The 14,147-nt window shown below is 41.1% G+C and overlaps 1 protein-coding gene across 3 annotated transcripts in view; it reads left to right on the top strand.

Moving 5' to 3' along the window:
* Positions 1–14,147, top strand: part of RELN (reelin) — a 495,439-nt gene that overhangs the window by 11,603 nt on the left and 469,689 nt on the right. The window lies entirely within an intron of this gene.

Consider the following 14,147-nt stretch of genomic DNA (forward strand, 5'->3'; position numbering starts at 1 on the left):
GTTATTTAAAATAAAGATTGCAGACTTAAACCAGAGAGATGATATCTGTGCCAAACAAAGTCAGAATTTCAGTCCTAAATATTCATTGTCCAAGACACAGTTATCTTCTGGATATCACTTAGTACACTGTTGACCTGAAAGAGTTAACGTGCCTTCGAAGTATGATGACAACTAAAACTATAAAAGAGTGATTCACAGATTCTGTTCATATTTATTTATAACCTTTTGATGAACGTAATTTCTATGAAGATTTTTTTTTAAAAGATTTTATTTATTTATTTGACAGAGAGAGAGGGAACACAAGTTGTGGGGGGGTGGGGAGAGGGAGAAGCAGGCTTCCCACAGAGCCGGAGCCCGATGCGGGGCTCCATCCCAGGACCTTGGGATCATGACCTGAGCCGAAGGCAGATGCTTAGTGACTGAGTCACCCAGGTGCTCCTCTATGAAGATTTTTAAGTAAACAGCAAGTTTGTTCTCTAATAGATGTTTGTTCATTAATAGAATTTAAGTAGAACTAGAATAGAAGAGAAATACAAGGGCAGAATGTTAAACTGAGGCAGAGAGATAATTCAAAAATTTTTCACTGAAGTTTCTTTACTTGTAATGTATTTCTTCCTTCAAGAAGTTCCTTTATGTGTTCTCAGATGGCGGGGATAGTCTGTGACATTGAGGGATGTGGCCCATTCTGAGTCCAGAGCTCTCTGCACTGTCTAACCTGCTCAGCTCCCACGGGATCATCGACACCAATGACATGTTTGTTTGGCACTTGGCTTTGTAGGGTTCTTTTTCATACAGGGACCTGATCTTTTTTTTTTTTTTAATTAAATTTGTTTATTTTCAGCATAACAGTATTCATTATTTTTGCACCACACCCAGTGCTCCATGCAATCGGTGCACTCTGTAATACCCACCACCTGGTACCCCAACCTCCCACCCCCGCCCCTTCAAACCCCTCAGATTGTTTTTTCATAGTCCATAGTCTCTCATGATTCACCTCCCCTTCCAATTTACCCCAACTCCCTTCTCTCTAACTCCCCATGTCCTCCATGCTATTTGTTATGCTCCACAAATAAGTGAAACCATATGATAATTGACTTTCTCTGCTTGACTTATTTCACTCAGCATAATCTCTTCCAGTCCCGTCCATGTTGATACAAAAGTTGGGTATTCGTCCTTTCTGATGGAGGCATAATACTCCATAGTGTATATGGACCACATTTTCCTTATCCATTCGTCCGTTGAAGGGCATCTTGGTTCCTTCCATAGTTTGGCGACCGAGGCCATTGCTGCTATAAACATTGGGGTACAGATGGCCCTTCTTTTCCCGACATCTATATCTTTGGGGTAAATACCCAGGAGTGCAATTGCAGGGTCATAGGGAAGTTCTATTTTTAATTTCTTGAGGAATCTCCACACTGTTCTCCAAAGAGGCTGCACCAACTTGCATTCCCACCTGATCTTTAAAAACCACTTTTTTTTTTTAAAGATTTTATTTATTTATTTGACAGAAAGATCACAAGTAGGCAGAGAGGCAGGCAGAGAGAGAGGGGGAAGCAGGCTCCCTGCTGAGCAGAGAGCCTGATATGGGACTTGATCCCAGGACCCTGGGATCATGACCTGAGCCGAAAGCAGAGGCTTAACCCACTGAGCCACTCAGGGGCCCCTAAAAACCACTTTCTGTTGAGCTCATTCGAATAAGAAAAAAAAAGCAACTGCCAAGCATCCTCTTCTGCTTTTGACCTCAAATCATTCACCTCCTGCCACAGAGGGCAGAGGGCAGCCTTAGGCTTGTGGCAGCTGGGCCAGGGTGACATATGAGGGATTGCAAGGCCATCAGCGTCAAGTGCCCAGAAGCAGGGGCTGCCCTTGCCTGGTACTTAGATTCGTAAAGCAAATATTTCCTGCTTTGTCACCACCATAGTTTATCTCAGTTAACCTGCAGATCTAAACTGAGGTCCACTGACTCCTGGTGGAAACCAAACCAGGGAATGGAGGACAGATTCACAGGAAAGCTTCCTGTTTGGAGCCCCCCGAGGGGCTCAGAGGGCCTGAAGGGAGGCCCATGCTTTTCCCAAGAGAGAAAACTTGGCCGCATTGGACTTTAACAAAAGGACAGTGCGTTTTATAAAGATACTGCCCCCCAAATATAGAGAAGGTCTATATCTAGATGTTTCCTTTTCTCAGGTGGGCCAAACCAGATCATTTCTCATGTTAACCTTCCGTGGGGAGTTGTGTCAAGTTGTAGGTCTGCTGGGCAAGTCTGTGAGCCTCGGGTGTGGGACAGGATGCCATTAAGACTGCTTTCCCTGGTGATCTGTCCTGATGCGGGCATTCAAGCTTTTAGAATATTTCTCTCAAACACAAATGGCTTCTCTCAGCCTTTGAATGGGAACTGTGAGGCAGACACTTCAATTCCAAATACATTGTGAAATACTTTAAACTTATAGAAAACTACAACCAATGAAATTCCAAAATTGGCATCACTAATGAGTACCCAAGGGATACCTATCTGTATTCATTGAAGTAAAATGTAAATGCTCTGGAGATCAAACTCTTCTCAATTATTAAAATAATACCCACTGGCCTGACCTGAATTGCTGAATTATTTTTGCTTGTTTAAAGAAGTTTGTCCTGTCCCTATAATACAAGTTGTTCCCAAGCATGAAAACAGTGGAGGCCCTACAGAATAGGAAAAGAAGACATGTCTTGCATAAGATAAATGCTTGGTTGCCATCCTGGTGAAACAGCCATCCAAAAAAAAAAAAAAAAAATCCATTACTTTGATTCAAGACCAATAAATGTTTCCAGTGAGTAAAAAGAATGTTTCTTCTTAGAAATGTTTGTCAGTGAGGGGCACCTGGGTGGCTCAGTGGGTTAGGCCGCTGCCTTTAGCTCAGATCATGATCTCGGGGTCTTGGGATTGAGTCCCACATCAGGCTTTCTGCTTGGCAGGGAGCCTGCTTCCCTTCCTCTGTCTCTGCCTACTTGTGATCACTCTCTGTCAAATAAATAAATAAAATCTTAAAAAAAAAACAACAGAAATGTTTGTTAGTGAAAGAAACATTTACAATCAAAATTTAAGAATGGTTATTCAAATATTACCACGTAAAAGAATTTCTTAAGCTTTTATTTTGCCAATATAAAAATTGTCCCTAGACCTCCATTTTTACTTCTATTGGAAAATGGACCTGACTTGCGAATTGATGAGCTTTATTAGCTACCAGAGTCTGGAGAGTGGTGGGTGTACCAGGATACTCTGGCTTCCAGTCATGGAAACCAGCTCTGGGTAACATGGGCTAAAGGAATTTATTAATAGAAGGTGGATTAATGGGCCACCTGGATGGCTCAGTCAGTTAAGTGTCTGCTTTCAGCTTATGTCATGATCCTGGGGTCCTGGGATCGAGCCCCACAAGTCCAACATCGGGCTCCTTGCTCAGCAGGGAGCCTGCTTCTCCCTCTCTGCTTGCTCCTCCCCCTGCTCATGCTCTCTCTCTCTTCTCGCTCTTTCTCTCTCTGTCAAATGAATAAAATCTTTAAAAAAGAAGAAGAAGAAGAAGGTGGGTTAATGTGCAGCAAGGAAGGAAAACCCAAATATTAGAAATGATGATAGTATATCCAGGAAGAGGGAGTGGTCAGTTGCCAAAGGAATTGAGGTGGTAAGGACCATGATTTTCTGGTTTTTCTGATAATTTCTGGCCCCCCCCCCTTTTTTTTCTTTCTGATTTTGAGGCCTTTTTGGCCACACAGGATGAATCCTCTTCAACTCCTCTCTTTTCTTGTGTCCCTGAACTCTGTTCCCTGGGACCACAAGTCTCATGGTCTTACCTGGGGTCTGGCCTTCGCCCTTGGATGGTTGTGGAGTGGGAGGGATATCTTTGCAAAGAAGAGGGAGTGGGAGTGGGTCAGGCAAAACAGCAGATAACTGCCACAGTATTTGGCATGTATGTTTAAGAACTAAGATGTAGAATGACCTCTGGGGTAGTAAATGTGATGTTTATCACACAGGCCAAGTGGAGAAGCTGTGTTCTCTGGGGTGCCGTAGCATCCTTCCTCAGATGGGAAGAGTTTAGTGATTCTAGGAGTGGGGAGGGGGCAGATCCAGCCCAAGAATGATTTCTCATGCTTTTGTAGTTTGGTGAACATGGCAGATTCTCTTCTGAAAGCTGCGCAGGGTGGGTGCAGACTACCTATATGTGTACAAGAAGCCCAGCTTCTCTGGGGTGTGTGTGCTCCTCTTCAGTCACCCCTACTGACCTGCAAGGAATATCTGAGATAAACGAATGCGTATATGCCTCTCTTTTCATGCGCCAGTGTAGACAGACCACTCCTGTATTCACTAGAAGGATGTCAGAGTGCCTCTGTTGTTTCTCAGCGTGGCAGGACCAAAGTGCCACTTGTCCTGGTTCATCACCCGCTTCTCCTCGACGCACTAATCATTTGGCCTGTGGGATTTCGCCGTCTCCCAGTTTCTCCTTCTCTCCCAGGCTGCCCCTTCTCATCCTTTGTTGTGTCTTCCTTTCCTCCCTGACTCCGTGGTATTGGGGTGCTCAGCTCTGTCCTTTCTTCCTTTTCTCTTTTTCTTCTGCCCCATCTCCCTAAAGACGTCCTCCATCCCGATACTTTGAGGGCCATCTCCGTGCTGGTGAGTCCCACGGCTCCTGAGCTGCTGTGTCTTGCTCCCCATTCAGAATTTCCATGTGGTTCAGCATCTCCACGTGTTGTTGGCGTCTCAGACTTAACATACCCCTCCTCCTGCCACCCGCAAGGGAGCTCCTCCCTGAGTCTCCTGAACTTCACTGTTGCCAGCTGAGGACATAGAGTTATTCAGTACCTAAAACTTCTTCCTCTGCCTGCCTTTCCTCTGTAAAACCCCTGAGTCCCGCTGGTTTTACACTAAGACCCATCCAGAAGCTGCCGTGGCCACCGCCTCTCACCTGGATTATGCCAGGCTCCGGATCGCTTGCCTGCCCCCCAGTGCTTGCTCACTTTCATTCTGATCTGAGACGGGCAGCCAGAGGGATCCAGCTCAAACCAGCACATCATACCTACCGCAACTGGTCCATTCCCCCACGCTGCCTAAAAAGCTGTGGTCCACTTCTGTGTTCCCAGTGACCCGTCAGCTTATCATCTTTACCAGCAAAGATGCCTACATTTGAGTGGTAAATTCTGTCGTAATTTTTTTTTTAAGATTTTTTTTTTAAATTTATTTGACAGAGAGAGATCACAAGTAGGCAGAGAGGCAGGCAGAGAGAGAGAGAGAAGGAAGCAGGCTCCCTGCTGAGCAGAGAGCCCAATGCGGGACTTGATCCCAGAACCCTGAGATCATGACCTGAGCTGAAGGCAGCGGCTTAACCCACTGAGCCACCCAGGCACCCAATTCTATGGTAATTTTATCCATCCCTTTGTTGCTTGCTATGTCTCTCTGAGGGGGAAAAAAAAAGAAACAACTCCTGGCTTCTCTGTTACTTTTCGGACTTATCTTACTCTTCCCCTGAGACCATTAAAGCCTCTTTTTTGTTCCTCAAACACATATGGGCTCAGTCTCGTCTCAGGACCTTTGAATGTGCTTCCCCTGTCTAGCGTGCTGTTCCCCAGAGAGCTGCATGCTGCCGCCCTTCCTGATTTAGGTCCGTCTTCAAATTGTCAGCTTCTCAGTAAGGCCTTCCTGACCATGCTCGGTACCACTGTGGGCCCCCTCTCCCCTGTACGCCATCTCTCCCGAACTGCTTTGTTTCTCTTCATTGCTGCTATCGTCATCTTACATTATATTCTTGACCATGCTTGCTTGCTGAATACCATCACTATAATGCCTTTAAGCTCCACCACCACAGGCGTTTTTGTCCTCTTTGTTTGCTGCTTTATTGCCGGTGCCTAGAATAGTGCCTGGCACATAGCAGGCACTTTAAACATTTTGGTTTAATGAATCAGTGAGTGAAAATAGCACTTGGGAACCCTGTCTAATCTCAGTTATGGTGAAAACTGTCTTATGAAAGTGGTAATTCTAAAATAAATAAGGCAATCCAGAAGATTATTTATAAAGACTTTGTGAGTGTAATTCTAAATTTTGGCCTTTTGAATCCATGATAACAGTGTTTAAAAAATCTGAGAACCGTGTCTCTACTTTCCCACCCTCCAAACTTACAAAATTCTCATGACTTTTGTGAGACCATGCAATGCTATTTTTAGCAGTCTGTTGGATTGGCTTTGCTTTAACTATATGTTAGCAAATCCAAAAAAGTTCTCATAGCAATTAGTGACTGCAATTATTAATAGAAACTATAATAGACTTGAAACTCTTATTCCCAGAAGCTCCTCTGTGCTGCACCATAAATAAATTTGAAGCAATTTTGATGAATGGGTAGCTAGTTTGTATTTAAATTTTCATCTGAATGGGAATAAATAATGGGAAGAGCAGAGACCAAAATAGCTTGGCTCCGTACTCCACAGATATGCAATCCCCTTATAGGAAACACACACAAAACCCTCAAATTTCTCCAAAGACTTCATCTTTTAAAAGAGATCTCTCTGAGCAGTGATGGATATATGAAAGAAATAGCGTCTGAGAACTCTGGATCTTCATTTAATGTCACTTTCGGATACCCGGGAAGTCGAGAGATCAGAGTTTCCAAGCTGGTAGATGTCAATATGAATGTTTTCAGGTGTTGATGGTGAGAATTGCTCGAGTCTTACGGAGAAGATTTGAAAAGAAACTTCCCACTCTGTTTCTCACATATTTGGATACTTTATGAACCTTTGAAGTCAGAGGAGACTTAAATCTTTGGGAGTTGTGGTGACACATAGCACAGAAGCTCAGGAGACTGGCTGGCTTCCTTTCTGGACTTCAGTGTTTCAAGCAGTGTTGTCTTGAGCATGAGACCACCTCTCTATGTCTCACTTTTCTCTTTTCAAAAATAGCAGTGATGATAGTATTTGTCTCCTAGGTTTGTTATGGAATGCCAGTGAGATAGTACATATAAAGAATAACACAATGCCTGGCACATTGATGTCATGTATTATTATTATTGTGGTATACTTTCTGATCTTTTCCCATGTAAGTAGATCTATACTTACAGCTACAGGATTTATAATTTTTTTCTCTTATTCTTTTAACATTATGTGATCATTATTGACATTTTCCAAAAACAGAACTTTAATGGCTACATAATATTCTGTTCTGTGCTTGTAGCATGATTTATAAAATTGTATGTTTGACATTTTTAGCAGAGTCATTTTATTTTCAATGGGGTGAACACTCTGATGAATACCTTACAGTTCTTTCAAATTTTGGCAAAATGCTTTCCCCCAAGTTGCAGCTTTATTTTTATTTTTTCATGAATTTTTATAGGTAGGTTATATTAATATACTTACAAAAACAGATAATCTTTCTTTGGCTTTCTCACAGTGCTTTTGTGCCTGGCCAGTCTCTTCCTACCTTAAAGACTAGGTAAATACTCACATAAACATTTTCCCTATTTCATTATATTTTAAGTAGTGGATTATAATAACTGGCATACATCCTTAAGTGTGTTGATCTCATTTGTTCGTGTTTCTTTTCATGTGGGACAAGTGGTTCCCTAGATCCACAGAGGCCCTCTCCATTATTACAGTAACTTTCTGCCATCACCTATTTTGTCTTAGCTGCTATCGGGAATGCTCTTGAAAAAGAGCATATGCACCATATGGATTGAATTACTGCTACTGATTACAGTGGTTGAGTGCCTGGTGCCTTTCTGAAGCCTTTGGGGGACCTTTGCTTCTCTTGACAGGGTCTATTTCACTCTCCTGTACAGAACTTTTGGGGAGTTTAATATTCTCAATTGTGAAACACCAAGGGATCAGGGAGACTGCCCACCTCATGAGTGTATGCTTTTTGGTACCTGTTTTGGGTATCAACCTTAAAGCATTTCTATCTAATCTTTTAGCACATATATATTATCTTGTGCCCACATATGATAGCAATGTGTGAAGCATCTGCCTCTTTATCAGAGGAAAGATGGGTAAGTCAGAAAGTGAACGTAAAAGAAATGCAAACTGTACAGGGTTCTCATTTTTTCCAATTTAGCCCTCAAACTACTCCTGTTGCTCTCAACTCTCACTGTGCCTCATGAGCCTCTGTCTGACAGTGATGTTGTCTTTTATCATGGCCTTCTCTTTTCCTAAACCTAGTGGCATCACACTTCAGGAATCCTGAACGGATTCTGTCCCAAACAGAAGTCAGATGACCGATGCCAGTCATTGTGACGTGGCACCTGCCCTTGCCTCACCTGTGTTCCAGCCTCATCAGGGATCCTCAGCGGGACAGCGCTGTGCCTCTATGCCCTGGAATTCAAAGAAATACTCAGTGGGAAAATTTTAAAACTCGAGTTGTGAGATCCTATGAAATCTTCTTTGTTGTCAGACTGAGCTCTTCAGCTAATTTCTAACTCTGATCTCTTATAAGCAATCTGTGTTTTTATCCACATATATACACGTGCACGGATGGATTCAAACTGCATGCATGGATTCACTCAGCTCCATATTTCCAGTATCTTCACAGGCCAACAGATGAGGAGCTTTTCATCTTCGTTTAGTGGCAACATACTATCACATCGTGTCCTTGATATAAGTGTACTTGATCCTCTCTACTATTCTTGTTTGAGGTAATACAGACAGCAGTGCAAGAAATTGTTTTCATTTATGTTCATTATTTACTCACGGATGCCTAAATACCTTCACAGTATAAATAACTAGAACTGAAATTTCGGGTTCAAAATTTATTAACATTGAGATATTGATACCTACTGCCAAATTTTCCTCCAAAAAGATCACTAGTTGACATTTTGTTCAGCAGCCCATCCATATACTTAACGGGAGTGCTGGGTGATCTAATTCCTTTTCGTCTTTGCCAAATGTACCGGTTTGAAAAATAGCATTTTGTAATTATTTTTATTTCTTTGATTACTAGAGAGATCAAATACTGTTCTTAAATCTCATTATTAGTTTGTGCGTGCATATATGAATTATCTGTCAGATCATTTGCTCATTTTTCTGTTTGTTTGTTTTTTAAATGATTTTATTTATTTGAGAGCGAGAGAGTGTGTGAGCAAGAGGGCACAAGTTAGGAGAGCAGCAGAGGGAGAGGGAGAAGCAGACTCCCCACTGAGCTGGGAGCCTGACACGGGACTTGATCCCAGGACCCTGAGATCATGACCTGAGCCAAACAAAGGCAGATGCTTAACTGACTGAGCCACCCAGGCGCCCCTCATTTTTTTGTTTTAGGGTTCCTCTTTTTCATATTGAATTGAAGAAATCTTTGTTAATATTAGTAAATCCTTTTTGATATATTTTTTGAGTATTTCCCCCAGTTTGTCTTTTATCTTTTGATTTTTATTCGGTCACACCTATCAGTTGTTTCCTTTATACAGAGCAAGAATGACACATTGTTTGGTAGTATGGTCTCTGGAATCAGACATGTCAGGATTCTAATCCTGGCTCTGCAATTCCCCGCCCCCCTTTTTAAACAGCTGATTCTAGTTATTTGTGGTAATTATACTCTATAATGTCTCCCCAAACACTGAGGAAACACTAACCCATTGTTCCTGGAGGAAATATTGAGTTAGATTTCCATGAGCTTCTGGTTACATTTTCATCAACTGATTAATACACAACCTTGTTTTATGTGTGTTTCTGTTTAAAGATACCTTGTTTAACATACATTGTTGATCCATTAACACTGACCTCATGGCCTACAGCACTATATAACTCAGGCATGAATGAACTTTTTTTGTAAGGCACATCATAGCCTTCTTACACTTCGGGACACTAGGTAGCATTTCAGTATGGTGACTGAGCACCATTTTATACAGTGAAATCACCAACAAAAAGTAGAGAAATGCAAAGAAAGGGGGCACTACATGGATATTGAAAAGGATACTTGTTTATAATATAAGAGCAGAAATAGGAACAAGCAGAGCAGTTGTGGTGAGACTTGTAGGAAGGGTTTAGTGAACACTGAGCGTTCCTGCTGGAGGTGAGGAATTATTTAAACAAAAGGCCAGAGGTGGGGCTGAGTTTGGCAAGTCGGGCTTTGTCTCTGGGCTGCGGGGAGCCTCTGAAAATTGATTAGCGGCATAGTTGGACCTTGAAAAACTGTTTGGTTTTCTGGGAGTCTCCTGAACCTTGAGGGAAGAAGAGACCTGCTGGATCTGAGGACAGCTGGTGAGTGTGCAGCTTTGGGGTTGTCTGGGGGAAGAGCAAGCAACTGCGTAGATTAGCTGGTGTTCGGTGGGCCAGAAGGTGACAGAAACCCTTCACGTCCCTGGGAAGCTTTTCGGTTTCCTGTGGGGCTGTGTAAAGTGGCCTGGGTGGTGGAAGCCTGAGGAATGCAGACCAGATGCTAGGGTACTAGTATTAATGAAGGGGGAGTCCTCTAGCAGAGCGGAGAGGAGTATGACTTGATTGTTGGTCTGGGTGTGTTCCAGTTCTGCGGCGACCATTACTGAGTTTCAGTGTCTGCCCAACTACAGCGCTCCTCTCTCAGAGAGCGCGGGCAGAGCTCTGAGCCCATTACCTGGAGCAGAGTGAGCACTGAATATATATCCGGTGGCAACGAGGAGCCTGGGAGAGGTGATAGGGACCAGGAATTATGAAGGAAGGATGAAGAGGCTTGATTAATTGGGCATAGAGGCAAAAACAGGAGATAAAATCAGCAGGTCCTTCAACATCTGAGTTGAAGAAGAAATGGTGGAAATAGTGGCATTCGGAAGTTGAAATTTCAGAAAGATGTGCGGATTCTTAGGTTGTGGATTCATTTTGTGTATTCTTTTCCTTCGGGGGCAGAGGCGGGGGGGATGTGTGAGTTACTCTAGAGGAACCAAGTTTTCCAGAACGGGCATTCAAAATGTGTGTTAGGAAAATAAAGGAAGTTCTATAGCCAGGGGTTCTGGTACATTTATCTCTAATCTGAGGCATTCATCTGTACATTGTAAAAAGAATTACAATGGATTTTTTTTTGTATTTTAAATCTTTATTGTCATATGCAATGTACAACATAAATAATTTTTCATAATAAATTCTAAATCTATTATTTTGATTTAGTAAACATAGATATAGGTAGGAATAATTCAGATGCTGGGAATAGGAAAAGGGCCAAGAATATTGATTTAGATCAAATAAATTCTTATTTCACTCATGAAATTAAAGAATTGTTTAAATAATTTAAAATTTTACTTTTTGATATAAAATAAAATTTCCCACAAATATTGAATACTGTTCATCAAAGTGCTCTAGATTCTGTAGCTTTTTATGAAACAAGGGCTCTGTGGTGCTGGCAGGAAAGAGAAAAGGTCTGGGAATTGGACTGATCCAGCCAGGTGAGTAGGGAAATAATGAATAAAATATGTTACTATTGCCATTAATATCAAGATTAATTTTCTAAGCCCAAATGGATTATTTAGAATGGAGCCCTGGCCTCTAAGATACCAAGAGACCAAGAATCAAAATATGGGACACAGTACTTAAATTACATAAAGATGATGGTTTCATTATACCGTTTCTATTCAGAGACATGATTTTATGAGAATAACACTATAATATTCAGTCTTATTTATTTACTTTGTCATTTAAAAAGGCTATAATGTATTTTCTACCAAGTATAGATGAAAGTGCTCAGGAACCATTTTGTTCACGTGGACCAAGGCAATTTGTTGATTTTAAATTCTGGGTTCTCTTCAGCACTTCTTGTGATATCTGAAGTTTTTACATTAATGTACTTTGTGTTCAGTAGCCTATGAGTATATCCATATGCACCATTTTTAAAACTCCCTCTAATTTTGATAGAAAAATATACATCTTAAGACATTTTGAAAAATTTGGCCCCAAAATCCATGAGTTTCAAAAGTATAGTGTGTTCCCATGAAAATGTGTTTTTAATAACATTTCTGTTTTACTTCTTTATAGTACTTCGTAGTTTTGTGTGGCTTCAAATAAATTATTTGTTCCTCACAATAAACCTGGTTATTAATAGTTGAAGAGTATGTGTGCTCTATGTACAGCTTACGGTATTGGTGTAACTTCGAAAGAATGGCAAATCACTTAACTGGTCTGTACTTCAGTTTCCTCATCTGAACAAAGAGAGAGATTAACACACACTTGACCAGGTTATTTTTTCCTTCCTTTGTATTTATTGTGAAATATTTCAAACGTAGAGGAAACAAAAAGAATTGATTTAACACCAGATGTATGTAACAGATATGAATATTTGCCACATTTGCTCAGATTTTTTAAAAAAGAGAAAGAATAGAGATGTATTTTTACATCTTTTTATCCCCATCCCACTGTTACTCCCATCACAACCCATGTGACCTGTCTGGGGATAGCAGGGGGCTTGTGCCCACAAGGCTTATTCTGATAAAATAAAATAATAAAATAAAATAAAATAAAATAAAATGTAACATCTATGAAAACTCCTAACCTAGAGAACCCATGAACTTCATTAAGCCTTTGTTCACCTGTTTATACACTGGGGGTTAAAATCTTGGCTTTACTTATCTCAGAGGGTGACCTATCATTATGTGAAAATGTTTTGTAATCTGTAAAGTGATTCAGAAATGTAAGGCATTGTTATTATAATGTAGTTTTAAGGTCTATCTTGTGATTGCAATTGATTGTGGAAAAAAAGCAGGGGTGGGAAGAGAACATAAAACAAAGACAGGAAAGAGAAGGAGCACAGAGAGACATGCAGTAAGAGCAAAGAGAATGGGAAGGAAGAAGAGAGGAAAGTAGCAGAGGTGGGGGAGGGGGCAGGAAGATTGTCTTCTAGTTCCCATCACTGGCTTCCTTCTGCCTCCTATTCCTGGTGTTTCTCTCTCTAACCCAGCTAACAGAGCTGGACTTTTTTTCAGTCTTACCTCAGGATCTTCACTGGTTTAGGGTACTATGTCAGTAGAAGGTCTAGATGAAATTTTATAATATGGCCAGTTTTACCTTATTGTCACAGGCACATTCAAAGGTTTGTTTTTTTGTTTGTTTTTTTTTTTTTGTTTTTTTTTTAATAGCAACTGCTCTAATCATGATCATTTTCTTTAATATAAAATGAAGTCATAAATTTTCACTCTCATTTACTTTTTTATTTTTTGGTTAGGTTATCATTTCAAAATATATTCTGTGACTTTCAGACTAATTCTTAGTTGTCCTGCTGTGTTTTGGTAAGGGTAGATCCATGAATTCATTAGCCTACCTAATATATTATTTATATTATAGTATATTCACAGACATGCACACACACATGCACACACATACACTTATAATGACTTCTAAATGGAATACCCCAAGAAATCTGCTTTAAAATGTCTTTTGGGAAGTATCCTCTTCTCTCCTTTGGGTTCATGAACATTCTGTATTATGGCTCTGGATACAGAGCCGAAATCTTGTACTGGTGAGGCGCCTCAGGACAGGGACTTTGTGGCAGACCACTGTTGGTGACAGCAAGCCATCGGCAGAGCCTACGTCACACTTGCTGGTGGTTGGAAGGGCAAGCAAGGAGCATAAGGAACAAAGACAAGGAAGGCAGCAGGGATAGTGGGATGGCAGTGTGGCAAGGGAAAGGGAAGAGTCTGGCAAGTTGTCAAGGGAGGGGTGTGTGTGTGTGTGTGTGAAGATGATGTGTGGGAGGGGTCAGAGGATGAGACTAATTATGAGTAGAAGACACCAGTGTGTGGTTGAGTTCAGGTGAAGGATAGCAGTGAGCAGGGAAGAGGGGGAGGAGGGTGTGGTAAAGGGAGTGGGGAAGTATGTTTGGTTGTAGATGTTTGGTTTGTTTGCTGAAGAGATTGCTTTCTATAAGCCACCTGCAGGTGGTTGAATGTGTGAGGGATTAAATAAAATAATCCAGAAAAGAAGAAGAAAGAAAGAAAAGAAGGAAGATCATTTTTCAGAAAGAAGAAAGAGAACTGGGAAAATCTCTCCACCTAAATGTTTTAAAGTAAGAACTTTTATTCTGTGGTCTTGAGAAGACGGACAGAAAGACCCATTTCAGTGGGTCTTTGGGGCACTCAGAATTTAGAAAGCGTTACTAAAAAGTAGCTAATATTTTCTTCATGCTTCCTATTTAGAGATACGTTGTTAAGTACTTTATCTACATTTTCTCATTTAACTTTCACAACAACTCT

Source organism: Mustela putorius, unplaced genomic scaffold (genome assembly GCF_011764305.1).
Source record: "Mustela putorius furo isolate JIRA1106 unplaced genomic scaffold, ASM1176430v1.1 tig00003845_pilon_pilon_pilon, whole genome shotgun sequence".
In the NCBI taxonomy this organism is placed as follows: Eukaryota; Metazoa; Chordata; class Mammalia; order Carnivora; family Mustelidae; genus Mustela; species Mustela putorius.